This window comes from Phoenix dactylifera, unplaced genomic scaffold (genome assembly GCF_009389715.1).
Source record: "Phoenix dactylifera cultivar Barhee BC4 unplaced genomic scaffold, palm_55x_up_171113_PBpolish2nd_filt_p 001161F, whole genome shotgun sequence".
Taxonomy (NCBI): domain Eukaryota; kingdom Viridiplantae; phylum Streptophyta; class Magnoliopsida; order Arecales; family Arecaceae; genus Phoenix; species Phoenix dactylifera.
This window is the reverse complement of record NW_024068500.1, coordinates 86,330-106,840: the sequence shown is the minus strand read 5'-3', so window position 1 is coordinate 106,840 and position 20,511 is coordinate 86,330. Positions and strand designations below refer to the sequence as shown.

The 20,511-nt window shown below is 42.1% G+C and overlaps 1 non-coding gene across 1 annotated transcript; it reads left to right on the top strand.

The window, feature by feature from the left end:
• The first annotated feature begins 19,705 nt into the window (after positions 1–19,705).
• Positions 19,706–19,814, top strand: LOC120108075. Its single transcript, XR_005509586.1, has one exon. It is a non-coding gene; the product is annotated as a small nucleolar RNA R71 (small nucleolar RNA).
• The last annotated feature ends 697 nt before the right edge of the window (positions 19,815–20,511 follow it).

Genomic DNA, 20,511 nt, shown 5'->3' with positions numbered 1-20,511 from the left:
GGATCATTATCATTATATAATTAATTTAGACTTAAGGAATCCTAATCCAATTAGGATTTGTTTAATTTTAGTCCTAATCCAATTAGGACTCTATTTGAATCCGAAGTCCTAATCCAATTAGGATTTCTAGGAATCCTACTCCAAGTAGGAATCCAATTTTAATTCAAAATTCCTAATCTCATTAGGATTGTAGGAATCCTATTCCAAGTAGGAATCCCAGTCCTACTCCAACTAGGATTCCCAGTCCTAATCCAATTAGGACTCTAGGAATCCTACCCGAAGTAGGACTCTTGTTTCAAGTCCAATTAATTAATTCCCTTTGTTCCTTCTTCAACTTCTTATCAATCAAATTGATTACTTGTGATTCCTAATCACGATTTCAACCATCGGATCGGTCAATACTTCTAGTGTGTGTGACCCCATAGGTTCTATTCTGACTGGTAGTGAGATATATTGTGATCTCTATCTCAATATCATTGAAAACTCCTTTCAATGGGTTGGAACGATTCCAACTCAACTCATTAGGGTTTATCGATCATCAAGATAATCCCTATGAGTCCCACCATCCACCAGTGACACCTAGCAGCATGTAGTGGCTACCCAGCAGAATGGAATGATGAACCTCTAGGTGCAGTTAACATGTGATACAGTCCTACTATCGTGGATCCCTACAGGACGGAGGTCATGGACAACTCGTCAAACCCCATCGTCTGTCATATGTCAAGATTTATTCGACTTGAGTTCGATAGTGAAAACTCTTTTCCACTTTATATTACTGCCCTGGCCAAGGTCTTAGAACTCAGTCTAACAAATCACATAGGATCACTCCTCTTCTATCAAGGTCGATAGATTCCTTATAGGTGCATACCCTACTCCTACAGTGAACTTACTGCAGCCAATCTACACTGCATGGACCCATATGGCTAGAGACCATGTATGTGTGCAGTCAAACTACAATAACCTCACTGTGAGTAGCCGAAGCACCGCAGGTCAAAGGACCAGTCACACTACTGCAACATCAAGCAAGTCACTGACGAGTGGATAGACATCCAAGTGACTTCTTGTCTTGGTCACGCTCAGTACCCTTGTTCTCTAACAAGCACCTGCACTATCACTTCAGTGTCCCTACACTGTGGACTCAAGTCTCGTCCATCCAGAAGGAAAGTGATCTGTGCACTGATCGGATCGATCACCGTCCTCGTGATGATCCATTGATCAGGAGCATTTAGAAATTAATCACCAATGATACATGGCTCAAATTCTCAACTCTTGAGAATATGTATCATCATCTTATTAATTTCTTGGACGATTCATAGACACATAAACAATATGAATGAAAAGATGCCTTTTATTTATTCAATAATAAATAGTCAAGTACAAAATTATGTCCCTAGAATCAACAATGTGTCAGCCAAATTGGCTTCTAGGGCATACATCTAACAATCTCCCACTTGCACTAAAGCCAATTGGTCATATATCTTAGGCCCATCTTCTCAAGGTGGGCTTCAGTCTTTTGCTGACTCAGCTGCTTAGTGAACGGGTCTGCCACGTTATCCGCGGAGTCTACTCTCTGCACCTCTACATATTTCTTCTCCACATAGTCGCGTATGAGGTGAAAGCGCCGCTCTATATGCTTAGACTTCTGATGAGACCTTGGCTCCTTAGCAAGGGCTATGGCGCCATTATTATCGCAGTAGAGTGTTATGGCATCTGATGTCATCACATCCAACTCTGCAATGAATTTCTTGAACCAGAAGCCTTCCTTAGCAGCTTCAGAGGCGGCGATGTATTCAGCTTCCATAGTAGAATCAGCAATGATCGGTTGTTTAGAACTCTTCCAATTCACCGTACCACCATTGCACAAGAACACATATCCAGATGTTGACTTCCTGTCATCGACATCAGTCATGAAGTCTGAATCTGTGTACCCTTCTACCTTTAACTCTGATGATCCTCCAAAAACCAAGAATAAATCTTTAGTTCTTCTCAAGTACTTAAGAATATTCTTCACAGCTGTCCAGTGTTCTTCACCTGGATTCGACTGATATCTGCTTGTGACACTCACAGCAAGAGCTATATCAGGTCGTGTACATAGCATGGCATACATGAGGCTTCCTATTGCCGATGCATAAGGAATCTTGCTCATGCGTTGAATCTCTTCAGATGTGTTGGGGCACATCTTCTTGGAGAGATGAATTCCATGCCTTAGGGGTAAGAGACCCCTCTTGGAGTTTTCCATGCTGAACCTCTTCAGCACCTCCTCTATGTACATCTTCTGTGAAAGGCCAAGCATCCTTTTAGATCTATCTCTATAGACCTTTATTCCCAAAATATAGGATGCTTCCCCAAGGTCTTTCATGGAGAATTCTTTTGACAACCAGACCTTGACCGAGGTTAGCATGGGAATATCATTCCCAATCAGGAGAATGTCATCTACGTACAGTACGAGAAAAACGACAGCACTCCCACTAACCTTTTTGTAAACACACGGTTCCTCTTCGTTTTTGATGAAATCAAACGTTTTGATTGCATCATCGAAACGAGTGTTCCAACTCCGAGATGCTTGCTTTAGTCCATAGATGGACCTTTGCAGCTTGCAGACCTTGTGATCTCCATCACTGGAAGTGAAACCCAAAGGCTGTTCCATATAGATATCTTCATCAAGATATCCATTCAGGAAAGCAGTTTTCACATCCATCTGCCAGATTTCATAATCATGAAATGCTGCAATGGCAAGCAATGTTCGGATGGATTTTAGCATGGCTACAGGTGAAAAGGTCTCCTGATAGTCAATGCCTTCGCGCTGACTATACCCTTTCGCCACAAGCCTTGCCTTATAGGTCTCTACCTCTCCATCCGAACCTATCTTCCTTTTGTAGATCCATTTGCATCCAATAGGTACAATACCTTCTGGTGGATCTACTAAGGTCCAGACTTGGTTGGAATGCATGGAGTCTAACTCTGACTTCATAGCTTCCAGCCATTTCTCGGAATCGATATCAGATATCGCCTCGTTGTAGGTTTTGGGATCCTGTATGTGATCCCTATCTCCCACTTAGGAACATTTCCTCGCGTATCCTCTTCTAGTATACCTAAGTATCTATCGGGAGGATGGAGACCCTACTAGATCTACGAGGTGGTTAGGGCGACATCGTGCACTGGCTCTTTATGAATGGGTTTCGTATAGGATCCATGACTCGTTGCTTTTCAGAGACTTTTCTCTTCAAGCTCCAATTTTCCTCCCACGTGCCCTCTATCAAGGATAAACTGATTTTCCAAGAAGATGGCATGACGGTCACAACACATTGTGATCCTCTGAGATGTTAGAAATTGTATCCTAATGACGCTTGGTAGGATTCCTATAAGAACGGCACTTATGGGTCCTAGCCTCTAACTTTGTCCGCCTGTAGTCGCTTGACGTGGGGGGGGCCCGGAGCAATCCCCATAATCTTGAGAATGACCCAGGGACTTGGGGTTTCTTACCATGCCAATTTCATACAGGTGTCTGGTAGGAACGGTATGTAGAGGGGAACTCTATTGCAATAAATAAATCGCTCGGTGGAAAAGTAAGGCATCTCCCCAAAGGAACATAGGTAATCAGGTGAAGCTCATCAGTGGACCTGGACCAGTATCCAATAAGGGTCCGATTCCTCCTCTCTGTTGACACCCCGTTGAGTTGAGGTGTACCCGGAGGTATCCATTGTGAGACTATGCCGTTTCTTTGAGATAGTCCCGGAATTCTCTACTAAGGTATTCTCCTCCTCGATCTGATCGAAGAGCCTTAAGTGGTTTTCCAGTTTGTTTTTCTACTTCATTCTTGAACTCTTTGAACTTTTTCAAAAGAGTCAGACTTGTGTCTCATAAGATACACATACCCATACCGTGAATAATCATCGGTAAAGGTAATGAAGTAAGAATAAACGTCCCCTGGCTAGCACATCGGAATGGGCCACATACATCTGTATGTACTAGGGTAAGTATTTCAGTGGTCCTCTCCCCATGTCCTACAAAGGGCAGTCTAGCCATTTTTCCTTGAAGACAGGACCTCGCAAACTGGATATGGACTCGGAAGTCAATGAGCCGAGAAGCCCATCTTTATCCATTTTGTTCATCCTATCCTCTCCAATATGGCCAAGTCTGAGGTGCCACAAATATCTTTGGTTTATCTCATCTCTGGATCTTTTGGATCCTTTTGGCACTCACATCTTGCTCGGTAACATTCACAGATACATCCATATGTAAATGATAGAGACTGTCAATCATGAAACCACGTGCGACTATTTTTATTTCTCAAATAAATAGAACAGCAGTCTTTGTCAAATGTAAAAACATGACCTTCCTGTGCCTAGACATGAAATTAGAAATCAAATTTCTGCTAGCAACAGGTACATAATAGCAGTCTCTAAGTATTAAACTAAATCCAGACGGTAGTCGCGAGATGGTAGGTGCCCACAGCCACAGCAGCAACTTTTGCCCCGTTGCCAACCCGAAGGTTACCGCACCTTCCGCCAGCCTTCTACTTTCCTTTAGACCCTGCATGGTAGTGCACAAATGAGCACTAGAACCAGAATCTATAACCCAACTAGAAGTAGAAGAAACCGTTAGATTAGTTTCAATTATGAGCAAGTTCTATACCTTCTGAAGGGTGTGTCACCTTTCTTGTTCTTCAGGCTCTCGAGGTATGAAGGACAGTTTCTCTTCCAGTGGCCTTCGACATTGCAGTTAGAAATATTTTTCTTTGTCGTTAGCCTTTTTCTTTGAACTTCCTTCTTTGGCTTCTTGTCTTTCTTCTGCTTCTTTGCAGGCTTCTTTTTCTTCCAAGGTAGACTTTCTCTTGGAACCAGAAGTCAACTCAGCAGCAAGGACATTGCTCCTTGAACCTTTCAAGGCTCCCTCAGCAGTTACCAACATGTTGATTAGTTCAGTCTTAGTGCATTCAATCTTATTCATGTGGGTAGTTTACTATAAACTGACCAAATGAATCAGGAAGTGACTGTAGGATCAAATCCACTTGCAATTCCTTGTGCATTCCATACGAGCTTCTCAAGCTCCTCTAGGTCCTTGATCATGGTCAGACCGTGATCATGGACAGACTGCCCCTCGCGCATCTTCGCTTTGAAGAGCCTCTTGGACACTTCAAAACGAGCTGTGCGGACTCTGCTCACCATACAACTCTTGCAGGTGTGCCAGTATGTAACCTAGCAGTCTTTATATTTTCATGCTGGCATTGGAGTTCATTAGACATGGATGCCATCATATAGCATTTTTACTCTAATGTCATCATCCAACCACTTTTTATGCATTTCACGCTGAACATCAGTAGGACGTGCTGGTAGTATGGGGATATCTGAATCGAGTATGTAGCCTATCTTCTCACAGTCCAAAACTATTTTGAGATTTCTAAGCCAGTCTTTTGTAATTGGTTCCGGTCAGTCGGTTGGTCTCAAGAATACGGGTCAAAGGGTTTTGAAGCCGACATTGTATCTGCAGGAGAGTAAAGATTCTAGTTAGACTTTTGTACTTGATCCTAATCTGTTCTAAGGTCTTTTAGAACAAATGTAACTCCCACTATTTTTCTCGAATCCCTCACACTCCCCTGGCTAGGTGAAACGGAAATCCCACACGACTAGGTTTCTAGTGGGTACTGCGGCGTCCCACCAATTTACATGCCACCTCACCTCAACAGTTATTGGTGACACATAGATTGGATGAGTGTACAACTCTTGTACAATGCTTCTCAAGCATGTTGCAGTGTAACTTGGTCTCTAAGCCATGAAGACCTCACCTAACAGTTATTGGTCCCATTTCTTGGTTAAGTCAGACCCACCGTATAACCGTAGGAATAAAGTCGTCATTGGTCCTTCACCTAACAGTTATTGGTGCCCAACCCCCACCTTTACCCTACAACATCTCATGTCTATAGAGAGGTCCAGCCCCCCGATGCAACTTGACCACTGTGTCCAGCCGAGACAAATCAACATCAGAAAGGCCTTAGCAGCTCTACTACAGTGGAAGACCTATTGACTTAATATTGGTTAATCAGGTCTTAGTGTTTGCAACTTGAGCCCTTCATAAGAGGTAATCGAACAATTGGCCAGGTAAGCAGGTGGGAGGCTCCCCTTACTCAGAGAGTAAGGTCCCTAATTAAGTAACCACCTTTCATGCTTTTCCTAGGACACCAATTAGATCAATTAATCTAATATGACTTGCTCATTGTCGGTTCACTCTCGACTTGCATTGAGGAGGTTTTGATTTAGGTCTCAATTGGGTTTGCTACATCACATGTAAACCTATCTACCCGACTCGCATTCACATCTCATGCAAACGGTACATCACAGGCAGTTATTAATCGCAGCAACATTTCCACGTCTAATCCCTTTAAAAACTAAACTATTGTCATTAGGGTTTGTTATAATGCATAGTGATGGTTTAAACATAACATCATATCCTTTATCACATAATTGACTAATGCTTAACAAGTTGTGCTTAAGACCATCAACATATCTAACATTATCTATAAAAGTTGAAGGGTGATTTGAACTTTACAATACCAATATGTGACCTTGGTTGTTGTCTCCAAAAGTCAACAGCACCTCCCCTTCTTTAGCTTCAAGGGTGAAAAATTGATCCTTATCACCCGTCATGTGCCTTGAGCATCCCACTATCCAAATACCAGCAGTTTTTGTTGACCTTGGCTGCAAGACACTCCTACACAAGCAAATCATGTCAACTTAGGTACCCAAGTTTTCTTGGGTCCTTCATGGTTAGTCAAGTTGGTTCCTTTTGGAACCCATACCCTTTTAATTTTCCTTCTTGATTTACCTTTCCTAAAATTACACACATTTGCTTTATGACCTATAGTTCCACAACAAAAGCAGGTTATTTTCTTAGTTTTAGTTTCCCCAGCTTTAACAAAGAAGTTACTAAGAAGTTTTTGTTTATTTCTTGGTTTATATCCTAAACCCGCTTTATTAAATACTGCTCGTTGACTATTGAGTATCATATTTAACTTTTCAGAACTATATCGTAAATTTTTCAACTAAGGGTTTGTATTTGTTAAGTTCTTTAGTTAGTGTTTGATTTTCTATTTTTAGATCATTTAGTTTGTTTGTTAGATCCATGATTAAGATTTGTTTATGGTTTTTAAAATTCCTGAAAATTCCTTAGGTTAGTTTTTCATTATCTTTAGTTAAGGTATTAGTCTTTGAGTTAAAAGTTGGTTGCTTGTCTTAAGTTCTATATTTTCTTTGGTGATTAAATCCTTATCCTTAACTAATTTATCGTATTTATGTAGGTATGATTGATTAGTTATTTTTAGTTCTTTATTCTTAAGATTTATTTGCCGTATATCTATCATTAATTCATTAAAAGCATCATAAAGTTCATGCAAATGTAAAATCAAGCTGTGTTTCGGAAAGTTACCTCATTTTCATTGGCCATGAAGCAGAAATTGGCCTTCTCTTCTTGTTCTGTTGGGGTATGTGGAGACTTTGGTGATGAAGAGAATTGAAGGAAAATCAAATTCTGCATAGTTTTCTGTCTGGCGGACTGTCGGAGTCGACTCGAGCTTCAGTCGAGTCGACTCGGGAACAGTCGAGTCGACTCGAGGTCTGTCGAGTCGACCCGAGAGGAGAAAGCCGCAAAAACCATGTTTCTGTCTGGACTGTCAGAGTCGACTCGAACTACAGTCGAGTCGACTCGGAGCATCGTCGAGTCGACTCGAGATACAGTGGAGTCGACTCGAGATCGTGCCAGTTAACTGGAAGTTGTTCAGACGTGCCAGAGTCGACTCGGACTTCAGCCGAGTCGACTCGGGCTCGCGAAAAATCGTACGGACGATTTTCTTTTGGTGTTTTTGGTGGCGTTTCGACGGCTATGATCATCTGAAGGTCTTGAGACTATATATAGGACTCATGAGAGCCCCTAGGGTAGGGTTATTGGCCGTATATTTGAGAGAGACTCTTGTTTGTGAGGCTAGGGTTCTAGAGAAGAAGAGGATTGGGATCCTACTTCTTGTGCAAAGGGAATTCTGTGTGAATCTCTTGTAGATCGATCGCTTGTGATCGTTCGGGTGTGTGCTATCTCTGTAATCAGTTCATCCTTATTGAGATTTGGAGGCGGTGGAGGACGTAGGCTATTTGTAGCCGAACCTCGTTACATTTTTGTGTTTGCTTTGCTATTTTCTTCCTTCTTCTTCCTTTGATCTTTGATAATCCGTTGCGGTGCTCAAGTGTTTTATCCTACTGATACCACGGGGTAATCTTTTGCCCTTCGTAGGCGGAGCGAAGAGGTGATCCTTGAGTCCGGAGTCGAGGGAGCGAGAGAGTGCTTATCCGTTTGTATCTCTCTGCTTGTCCGACGTCGGTGGCAGCGCTGGTGTAAGTGGGTTCCGGTGCGGGGCGCCGACAACAATTGGTATCAGAGCTATTGGTTATTCTGCAATGGCGGATGAAGGAAAGTTGCGAATTGAGAAGTTCAATGAAACGAACTTCGGGTTTTGGAAGATGCAAATAGAAGATTACCTTTACCAGAAGGATCTCTATTTACCTCTTGGAGGTAGAGCAAAGAAACCAGAGAAGATGTCCGATGAAGACTGGGAGGTCCTCGATCGGAAGACGCTCGGCACCATCAGATTGTCACTTGCATCCCAAGTGGCATTCAACATCAAAAACGAGAAGACGACGATGGAGTTGATGGCAACATTGTCGCGGATGTACGAGAAACCCTCAGCATCAAACAAGGTATTTCTCATGAAGAGGTTGTTTAATCTTCGTATGAAAAATGGCGGCAGCATAGCAGAATACCTCAACGAGTTCAATGGACTCACGGCCCAGTTGGAGTCAGTGGAGATTAGTTTTGACGATGAGATTCGGGCATTGCTAATCCTCTCCGGATTGCCTGATAGCTGGGAGGGCCTGGTGATGGCGGTGAGCAACTCTTCGGCAACGGAGAAATTGATTTTTGATGACGTTGTGGGAGTGCTTCTGAGTGAAGAAGCAAGAAGGAAATCTTCTGGAGCTACGGAGTCGTCTGGAAGTGCACTAAAACACTTCTGACCGGGGAAGACAAAAGAAGGACGGTCGATTTCGAAGCGACTCGAAGTCGAGATCCAGCAGGTCTCGAGCACCTCAGAACAAGGGAGCGAAGTGCTGGAACTGCGGGAAGATGGGGCACTTTAGGAGGGATTGCAAATCTCCTAAAGGGAAGCAAGGCGACCACACCGAAGGAGTCAGCAAGGATCTGGCAAATCTTGCTGAAGACGGTGATATGGATGCCCTTGTTCTATCTTTGTCTACCTGTGACGAGTCTTGGGTGATAGACTCGGGCGCGTCTTTCCATGCTACATCCCAACGGAAGCTTCTTGAAGGATATGAGAAGGGAAACTTTGGCAAAGTCTACCTAGGGGATGGAGAGCCTTGCACCATACAAGGAAGGGGAAGCGCGGAAGTGAAGTTGGTTTCTGGATCTTCACTTGAGCTTGAGGACGTACGGCACGTACCTCAACTGCAGAGAAATCTGATTTCTGTTGGACAGTTGGCGAGCCAGGGGGTACAAGGCTACTTTCACAGCTGATCAGTGGAAGATATCCAGAGGTTCGTTGACGGTGGCTAGTGGCAAGAAGGTTGGGACACTTTATGTCACCAACGGCACGGAGAACTCTATTGGAGTTGTTGCAGCAGATGTGGACACCAAGTTATGGCATTGTAGACTTGGGCACATGAGTTATCAGGGACTGGAGGTGATGCACCAGTTGGAAAAGCTGCAGGGTCTCAGGAGTGTTGAGATGGACTTCTGTGAGGATTGTGTTCTCGGAAAGCAGAAGCGTGTTTCATTCAACAAAGAAGGTAAACCTCGGAAGCAAGAAAAGCTAGATCTCGTGCACACGGACGTGTGGGGGCCTGCACCAGTTTCTTCCATTGGTGGATCTCAGTACTATATTACTTTTATTGATGATGCTACCAGGAAGCTTTGGGTGTTCTTCTTGAAGCACAAGTCAGAGGTATTTGGGGTCTTCAGGAGATGGCAGGTGATGGTAGAACTCGAGACAGGAAAGAGGTTGAAATGCCTGAGATCGGACAACGGTGGTGAGTATTGTAGCAGGGAGTTTGAGGACTACTGTGCAGATGCTGGGATCGTCAGGCAAAGGACAGTTCCAGGAACACCACAACAAAATGGAGTTGCTGAAAGGATGAACAAAATAATTAATGAGCGTGCCAGGAGTATGAGGATACATGCTGGATTGCCACAGCAGTTTTGGGCGGAAGCAGTTAACACTGCTGCCTACTTGATCAACAGAGGGCCATCAAAGAAACTTGAATTTGGGATTCCTGAGGAAGCATGGACAGCGAAGAAGATTGATTTGGCGCACTTACGAATATTCGGTTGTACCAGTTATGTCCATGTTGATTCCAGTCAAAGAAGCAAACTAGACGCCAAATCAAAGAAGTGTATTTTCGTTGGATACGGAGGTCAACAGTTTGGGTACCGGCTTTGGGATCCCGAACACAAGAAGATCATTCGTAGTAATGATGTGGTATTCAATGAGAAAATGCAGCAGAGCACTGAATCAGAAACAAAACCTGTTGAGCCGTGTTTTGTGGATCCTGAAGAGGAGTCTACAAATTCTGGTCAGAAGACTCAGTCAGAGCAAGAACCTGAAGCATTGGCACCCCCTCCACAACTAAGAAGGTCCACTCGTAGTACTCATGGGAAGCCTCCTCAAAGGTATGATGGGACTCTTAGTTATTTGCTGCTCACAGATAATGGCGAACCTGAATGCTTCACGGAGGCATTGGAGGTTGATACCAGGAAGGAGTGGGAGTTTGGCCATGGGATGATGAGATGAAGTCATTGGAGCAGAATCAAACGTGGGATTTGGTGGATCTGCCCAAGGGGAAGAAAGTACTGTCAAACAAATGGGTTTACAGGCTGAAGGAAGAGCAAGGCGGGAAGAAGCGATACAAGGCCAGGCTGGTTGTAAAAGAATTTCAGCAGAGAGCAGGTATCGACTTCACAGAGATCTTTTCTCCTGTAGTCAAGATGAGTACTATTCGAGCGGTGCTGAGCATGGTGGCAGTAGAGGATCTTCACTTAGAGCAGCTTGATGTGAAGACGGCCTTTCTCCACGGAGATCTCGATGAGGAGATATATATGCAGCAGCCGGAGGGATACATTGCAGCTGGCACGGATGACTTAGTCTGCAAACTAAAGAAAAGCCTCTATGGTTTGAAACAGGCACCCAGACAATGGTATCTCAAGTTCGATAGTTACATGCTTGAGATAGGATACAGGAGATGTCAGAAGGATCACTGTTGCTACTTCCGGAACTTCGGTACATCTTACATTATCTTGCTATTGTATGTTGATGACATGTTAGTTGCAGGAGCTAGCATGCATGAGATTGCAAAATTGAAGCTGAAGCTGTCAAGAAAATTTGCAATGAAGGATCTAGGAGCAGCAAAACAGATCCTTGGGATGCGGATCAGTAGAGATAGGTCTAAACATATCCTCAGACTATCTCAGGCGGAGTACATCAGCCGAGTACTCAGAAGATTCTGCATGGAGGGTGCCAAACCTGTTGGCACACCGCTGGGTGCCCATTTTAAGCTCTCAAAAGGGCAAAGTCCGAAGACGCGGGTGGAGGAGCTCAATATGTCAAAAATCCCGTATGCATCGGCAGTGGGGAGCTTGATGTACGCTATGGTGTGTACGAGACCAGACATTGCTCAAGCAGTGGGAGTTGTGAGTCGCTTCATGAGCTGCCCAGGCTTGGAGTGGTGCAAAAGTAAAACTGTTCTCCCAAGTGCAGGAGAATCGCACAAGTAATATAACTCGGGAGTCCGAGGTCGATTCCACAGGGAACGATCTATAGATTATTAGCGTAATTTGTAGATGTAATTTTCAGTTGATTTTCAAAATTTAAAAGCAGAGGATTAATAGATAATTAAACAAAGTTCAAGAATATAGAGAAGGCTAGGGATCCGGAATCCTCCTTAACAATATTTCTTTCAATAAATAAACTCGGTGATTCTTGATTAAAGATTAATAAGATAGAGTAGTTCTAATCATGGAGTATACAATCTGAAAACATGAATTCAACATCTAAGTATTTATCGTGCCGGTTACGTCTACGATAAATCAAAAATCGAAACAATTCATGCATCAATATATATATAAACCATAAAAGATCTATCAAATAAATAAATATTCAAGAATTCAAAACATACCAATAGATATAAAACAATTAGAATAAAAGATTAGAGTTTACTTGATGAAAGCAACATGACAAGGATTCATCCATCACCCTTTGCCAAAAGGACTTTAGCCTTCCATTAAAAACATCGACATCCCTCCCTTACTCACTCTCTATTTTTTTTCTTCTTTTTATTTTCGGAAACAGGGCATCCCCTGTTTCCTTTCTCTTTTTTTTTTCGTTTGAAACCAAGGGGGCCGGCTCCTCCGTTTTCGTCAATCAGCGCCCCTGTTCTTCCTCCGCCTCCCCTTCTTATAGATCGCCGGAGCTGCGGGATCTCGGGAGGTAGCTGATTGCGGGAAGGAAGCTGGCTGCGTGATTCCTTGGATGCGGAAGGAAGGAGGCGCAGATCACGGCTGGGATGATGGAGAAATGAAGCCGCGGACGCTGTGGAGGAGGCGGTGATCGCACGGGACGGTTGCTGAGAATAGACACGATGGAGGATCGCCACAGACGCTGGGATCATGAACACGGGAGAATCACGCTGAGAGCTGGACGCGTGAATGGAGGAGGCGGACGCTGGGGCTGGGATTGGCTTGGACCGGTGGGATGCTCGGACGCGAGTTCCGGCTGTTAATTGGCTGGGAGATGAAGCGGAAGAACGGGATGCTGAGAGCTTGGTACGGGCGGAAGCGGACGTTGGGCTCGGATGTGAGATAAACCGGAGGAGATGCCGCACTGGGAGGTGACGTTGCTTGATCCGGGAGCTGGAGATGGAAATGTTGCATCGCTGGAGGAGGCGGATTGAGCGGACGGGATGACTGGGACGCTCGGACTCGGGCGCAAGCGGAAGGAGGAAGCTGGGAAGCGCCTTAAACGGGCGGAAGATGAGGGCTTTGATCGCGGGATCTGGATGAGGGGTTGCGGGAGATCAAATCACAGATCCGTTGCGGGCTTTTGGATCCTCCCGGATAATGAAATTAGACCCTTAGTGGATCCATCTTGTGCTGCCATGTGTCCCTCGGATGCAAGTGTGCTCGACCAGGTTCAATTCTATTCCAGTGTAATCAGGCTTGAAGTCAACCAAATGCATATTTAAACTCTGATTTACGATGCCAAATAAAATATAAAATTAATGCAGCCTTTTTATCATTATTTGTTAGCAATAAAATTGATTTAAGCAACGTGTATAACGCACTTTTGTGCTCTCATCATACCCCCCAACTAGCTTATTGCTAGTCTCTAGCAATTTAGAGTAAATAATAACATGAGAGTACAAAAAAATGTTGGTCAATTCTTTGACTTTTTATTAAAGCTAAAGACATAAAACTAAGATATGTACCCACTTTCGTAGGGCATCACGATTGCACTTAGCACGTGCAACAAGCCGTTAAACCCCTAGGTTACCCTAGTGGACGAGTGTTGTCTCGTGAGGATTTTCAAAGATGTTACCCACAAACATCATGAATGATATGAAAGCAATACCCATGTAATTAATATATATTTTCAAGCATGGCAACTATCAAAGCAAGGGAAAATATGAAAGTGTAGTGTGCATAAAATAGTATGACTTTTCAGAGTACTAATACCTCCACCACAACATGGTACCGTTTGAATTTTAGGTGTACTACTCGAGTTCACAAGTGTTTACTACAGTTTATTAGGGCCTGATCCATCAAATTTTCGGAATATCTCATGTTGTCTAAAATTGTCAAGAATGGTTCGTATAAAAAGAAGGAGCTATCAATCCCAACTAAATATCCAAAGTACACAAAGGTTCCAATACAATGGAGTCAAACCAGCCATTACCACATGTCACTGGGTTCAGCCCGACCAACCCTATTCATGCTTTTTTCTTCTTTTTTTTTTTTTTTTTTTTTTTTTTTTTTTTTACCAATGGTGATTACAATAGTCCAACCCCCTTAGGCTCTAGCAAGGTCCATGTAGCGAGTTTTCGGCCAATGACTCCTGATCCAGTTGGCTCAAGGCATTAGGTGAAACACCCCTCGGGCTTAATTACTCGAACCAGACTACGCCACGAGGTTAGACTTGTCATCTCCTCATTTATTTATTTATTTATTTTAAATTTTTTTTTTTAAATAAAAAGAGGAGGTAAACTGAACCATATAACGTGACTGCATTGTGACTATAGGTCAACCAAGGTCGGAACATAAGGCACTTAGGTGATCTAGCCAGGGTATTCAACCTCTATCTTTATGTGAAAACCAAATCATGAACCTTATAGTACGGACAAGGATACTCGTACTTCTTTTACAGATACGGCTTAATAAAAATGCATTAAACAAATATGAACTCCTGAGGCCTTCCTATAATCATTAAGTACATGTGCGGGGATCTAATAATAGGTCTCTGATCAATCATAATATGCATGTGTTCCTTGCCGTAATAGTTGCACAAACTCAATAAGAAAATACATGTGCATTTGCTTAGAAAAGAATGCAATTTTTTTTTTTTTTTTTTTTTTTTTTTGCAAAATATTTTCCTCCCCCCAACTTAGACATTGCATTGTCCTCAATGTAATAGATTAAGAAAACTATATATGAGAGACAGTAGAGAAAATAATATTGGAGAGAAGAGGAATACCTTGAGCTGTTGATATCTAGAAAATAAGACCTACAAAATAAGAAGAAAAATAGAAATAAAAGAAAATTTAATTCTAAATAATATATACATACCTTTGCCATCATGCTTTAGTCATAAGAAGGCTCCCCTAAGAAAAAGGAGTCCTCTTCATCTGAAAAATTCTCAAGAAAAGGTTTTAACCTGTGTCCATTTACCTTAAAAATTCTACCATCCCGTGGATTCTCAATCTCTATCGCCCCATGTGGAAAAACAGTTTTTACAATGAAAGGACCTGTCCACCTTGATCGTAACTTACCAGGAAACAGATGTAAGCGGGAGTCGTATAAAAGTACTTTTTGCAAAGGTTCAAAAGTTTTTTTCAAAATTGATTTATCATGTAAGATCTTCATTCGTTCTTTACAAATCTTAGCATTATCATAAGCATCTCTGCGAATCTCGTTAAGCTCGTTCAATTGTAATTTTCTAGCTAGACCGGCATCTTGTAAATCAAAATTCAATTTTCTAATTGCCCAATACGATTTATGTTCTATTTCTACAGGCAGATGACACGCTTTTCCGTAGACTAGCCGGTAGGGAGACATGCCAAGAATGGTTTTGTATGCAGTACGGTAAGCCCATAATGCATCTGATAGTTTTAAGGACCAATCTTTTCGTGATGGATTCACCGTTTTCTCTAAAATACGCTTGATTTCCCTATTGGCTAATTCTACTTGGCCACTAGTTTGCGGGTGATATGGGGTAGCAACTCTGTGGGTGACACCATACTTTTTTAATAATGTCTCAAAAGGCTTATTACAAAAGTGTTTTCCACCATCACTGATTATAACCTTAGGCATCCCAAATCGTGAAAAAATATTTTCTTTTAAAAACTTCAGGACAGGTTTGTGATCATTGGTCCTACAAGCGACAGCTTCTATCCATTTGGACACATACTCGACCCCAACTAAAATGTACTCATATCCAAAAGATGGTGGGAATGGCCCCATAAAATCGATGCCCCAACAATCGAAAATTTCGATAATAGTAATGGGTTGAAGAGGCATCATTTGCCTACGAGTTAGACTTCCAATACGTTGACATGGATCACATGTTCTGCAGAACTCGTGGGCATCTTTGAACATAGTAGGCCAATAGAAACCACATTGCAAGACCTTTGCAACAGTTTTCTTAGAGGCAAAGTGTCCACCGCAAGCATCAGTGTGGCAGAAAGAAAGTACGCTTTGTATATCATGATCCGGTATGCATCGTCTAAGGATTTGATCGTTGCAATATTTAAATAAATAGGGATCGTCATAGTAATAATTTTTTACTTCGCGCAAGAAAATTTTTCTATCTTTCGACCCCCAATGCTCCGGCATCCGGCTTGTAACAAGAAAATTTACAATATCTGCATACCATGGTATACTAGAAAGTGCAAACAACTGCTCTTCAGGGAATGAGTCCTTGATGGAAAACTGTGGCACTGAATCATGAAAAACTAATCGTGATAAATGGTCAGCAACCACATTCTCTACTCCTTTTTTATCTTTGATAGTGATGTCAAATTCTTGGAGTAGAAGTATCCATCGTATTAAGCGTGGTTTGGCCTCTTTCTTATCCAACAAATATTTTAGTGCCGCATGGTCCGTGAAGATAACAATAGGAGCACCAAGGATATAAGAGCGAAATTTATCTAAGGCAAATACTACTGCAAGCAATTCCTTTTCGGTGGTGGTGTAATTCATTTGAGCATCGTTTAAGGTTTTGCTTGCATAGTAAATGACATATGGCTTATTATCCTTGCGTTGTCCTAGGACAGCTCCTATTGCATAGTCGCTAGCGTCGCACATAATCTCGAAAGGTAATGACCAATCGGGTGGTCGCACGATGGGTGCAGTGCTAAGCATAGACTTCAACTTTTCGAATGCCTCCTGACAGGTTTCAGTCCAATTGAACGGTGTATCAAGGGATAGGAGGTTACATAATGGTCGAGCTATGACACTAAAGTCCTTAATGAACCTCCTATAGAATCCGGCATGACCCAAAAATGATCTGACATCTCTAACTGTCTTGGGTGCAGGTAGCTTAGCAATTAAATCAGTCTTAGCTCTATCTACTTCCATGCCCTTCGATGAAACAATATGTCCTAAGACAATTCCTTTTGGCACCATGAAGTGGCATTTCTCCCAATTCAATATCAAATTCTTTTCTATACATCGAGCTAAGACTGCTTGTAAATGTGACAAGCAATCATCAAATGAGTCACCAAAAATGGAGAAGTCATCCATGAACACTTCCAAAAATTTTTCGTTCATGTCTTCAAAAATGCTGAGCATGCATCTTTGAAATGTTGCGGGTGCATTACACAACCCAAATGGCATTCGTCGGAAAGCAAATGTGCCAAAAGGACAAGTGAAGGTGGTCTTCTCTTGATCTTCTGGTGAAATTTCAATTTGATAATATCCCGAATAGCCATCAAGAAAACAATAGAAAGCATGCCCTGCAACTCTCTCCAATACTTGGTCTAGGAAGGGTAGAGGAAAGTGATCCTTTCGTGTGACCAAATTAAGCTTTCGGTAGTCAACACACATGCGCCAACTCGTCGGGACACGAGTTGGAACTAGTTCACCTTGTTCATTTTCTACTACCGTCAAACCCGATTTCTTAGGAACGACTTGAGTAGGGCTTACCCACTTGCTATCGGAAATTGGGTAAATAATACCCACATCAAGCAACTTGAGGACTTCTGCCTTAACCACATCTCTCATCGTAGGATTTAACCTTCGTTGCATTTGCCTTGTGGTTTTGGCATTGTCCTCCAAATATATCCGGTGCGTGCAAATTAAGGGGCTAATTCCCTTCAAGTCGGCAATAGACCATCCTAAGGCTCCTTTATGATTCTTTAAAACATCAATTAATTTTCTTTCTTGGGTATGATCAAGTCCAGACGAGATGATTACAGGAAAAGTATCCTCGGGTCCAAGAAATGCATACTTAAGTTCCTTTGGTAAGGGTTTCAATTCGAGCTTGGGTGCTTGCTCATGGGATGGAATTATTTTTACCTCTCGAGGCAACAATCTCTCAAATTCTCCTTCTTTTGGTCTCCACCCATTGACCATCTTGATATCCAGATTATCCACAATAGGTGTGACTGACAAATCATCGTCATCGGTTCCATTAGGACACCAATCAATTAAGCTATCATTGGATGGGTCGTTAATTGCTTTAGCTAACAAATATTCTTCTGCGATGGTTTCAACCCAATCAACCTCCTTACTCTCTTCAGAATCATTGGGTTGTTTGCACACATTAAAAATGTTCAGTTCTAAGGTCATATTACCAAAAGAAAGCTTCATGACGCCATTCCTACAATTAATTAATGCATTAGAAGTCGCAAGGAATGGACGTCCTAAAATGACCGGAATCTGAGATTGTGAGTTCGAAGCCGGATGTGTGTCCAATACAATAAAATCTACAGGAAAGTAGAACTTGTCTACTTGGACTAATACATCCTCGATAATCCCTCTTGGAATTTTAACTGATCTGTCAGCTAATTGCAAAGTGACGGAGGTTGGCTTCAACTCACCTAAACCAAGTTGCTCATATACAGAATATGGCAACAAATTCACACTCGCTCCTAAATCTAACAATGCTCGCTCTATCCTAAAGTCGCCTATGATGCATGAGATGGTTGGGCAACCTGGATCTTTATACTTAGGGAGAATGTTGTGCTGCAAAATAGCACTAACATTTTCAGTTAAGAATGCCTTCTTCTTAACATTTAATCTACGCTTGACAGTACACAAGTCCTTCAAAAATTTGGCATATGAAGGTACTTGTTTGATTGCATCAAGAAGAGGTATGTTGATTTTTACTTGCTTAAAAAACTCAAGAATTTCAGAATTAGGTTCGAGCTTTTGCAACGGCTTTAATCGTTGTGGAAAAGGTGGAGGAAAAGGGCATTCAACTTTCTCGGTAGAAGTTGGAACCTCAATTTCTTCTTTGTCCCTTTCATCAACTTTAGGAGCATCAGAATTAGAAGTGGCCTGCGGTTTTAATGGGACGGTATGATCAATGACTTTTCCATTACGCAAAGTCATGATACTCTTTGCATGTTCTGTATGCGAACTAGAAAGATCCGTATTATTACTACCGTGCACTTGTGGGTTAGGTTGGGGTTGAGCTGGAAGCTTACCCTTCTCTTGGGTACTTAGGACGGTAGTCAACATTGACAATTGGTTCCTTATGTCTTCAAAATTTCGAGTATTTTGAGCATTGATATTAGCTTGACCTTGTAGAAAAGTTTGTATGGATTGCAAGGTATCCTCAATATTTGGCTTTTGAGAAGGTGATGGTGCATAAGTAGGATGTGTAGGTGGAGGAGCTGAATGGTGTGACTGTTGAGGATGATCGTTTCTCCACCTAAAATTTGGGTGATTCTTCCAACCAGGATTATAGGTATTCGAGTATGGATCGTTATAAGGCTTTTGGTAGGAGTTCATAGCATTTGCTTGATCGTGCAAGACTTCTTTGAATGCTGGTATGGTGGGACAATCTGTAGTAGTATGACCCGACATATCGCAGATACCACAACATTCGTTTCTAAGCTCTATAGTCTTGACAGGCTCAACCTTCCTAAGCTCAATTTCTTCTACCTTCCTAGTGAGGGCTGCCATTTTAGCATGAAGATCATCCTCAGTTCTGAGGTTGTAAAGGCCTCCCTGTACAGAGTTAGTAGGCTTAGGTAAAGACTTGGTGTTTCTATCCCCGTTATCCCAAAGTTGGGCAGTCTCAGCAAGGGAATCCAAATATTCCCACGCCTCATCAGGGTGTTTTTCTAAAAATCTACCATTGCACATGGTCTCTACAAACTGTTTCAACTGTGGAGATAAACCTTCATAAAAGAAGCTAATGGTTCTCCAAGTTTCGAATCCGTGATGAGGGCATGAGAGAAGAAGGTCTTTAAATCTTTCCCAACATTCATAAAATGTTTCATTATCTTTTTGTTGGAAATTGCTGATATGTCTTTTCAAAAAGTTGGTCCTTTGTGTGGGGAAGAACTTCTTTAAAAATTCTCTCTGCATATCTTGCCAATTTCTTATTGATCTAGGTCGCAAAGAGTTTAGCCATGTTTTGGCCTTATCCTTTAGAGAGAAAGGGAACAATGTCAACTTGAGGACATCCTCGGTGACATTTGGCACTCTAAATGTAATGCTCAATTCTTCAAAATCCTTTAAATGAAGATACGGACTCTCGGACTCTAACCCATGAAACTTGGGCAGCAATTGGATTACCCCTGGTTTGATGTCAAAATGACCTACATTATCAGGAAAAATTATGCATGAAGGCTGACTAGTCCTAGCCGGTTGTAGGTATTGTCTTAGAGTCATAACATGGGGTTCTCGTTCTCGATTGTGGTGACTCCCAGCATCTTCATTTAGATCAGCCATCTCACAAGGTGTGAGATATTGCGAAGGAATTTTAGAAGTATGTCCTAAGGGATGATCTAAAGTTGTACGACTTAATCGACCGGTGTCGTCCCTATTCCACTTTAGCATGCAAAATATTTCCCTCTCTTTTTTTTTTTTTTTAAATAAAAAAATAAATATAAGTACCAACTAAAGATACCCTAAAACGACATCCTAAAACAAAAATTCTATTCACAATCAATCATGCAACGAAACATTACACCTCAATTTCTAATGTTTTTCTTAAATTTCTAGACAGCTCCTAAC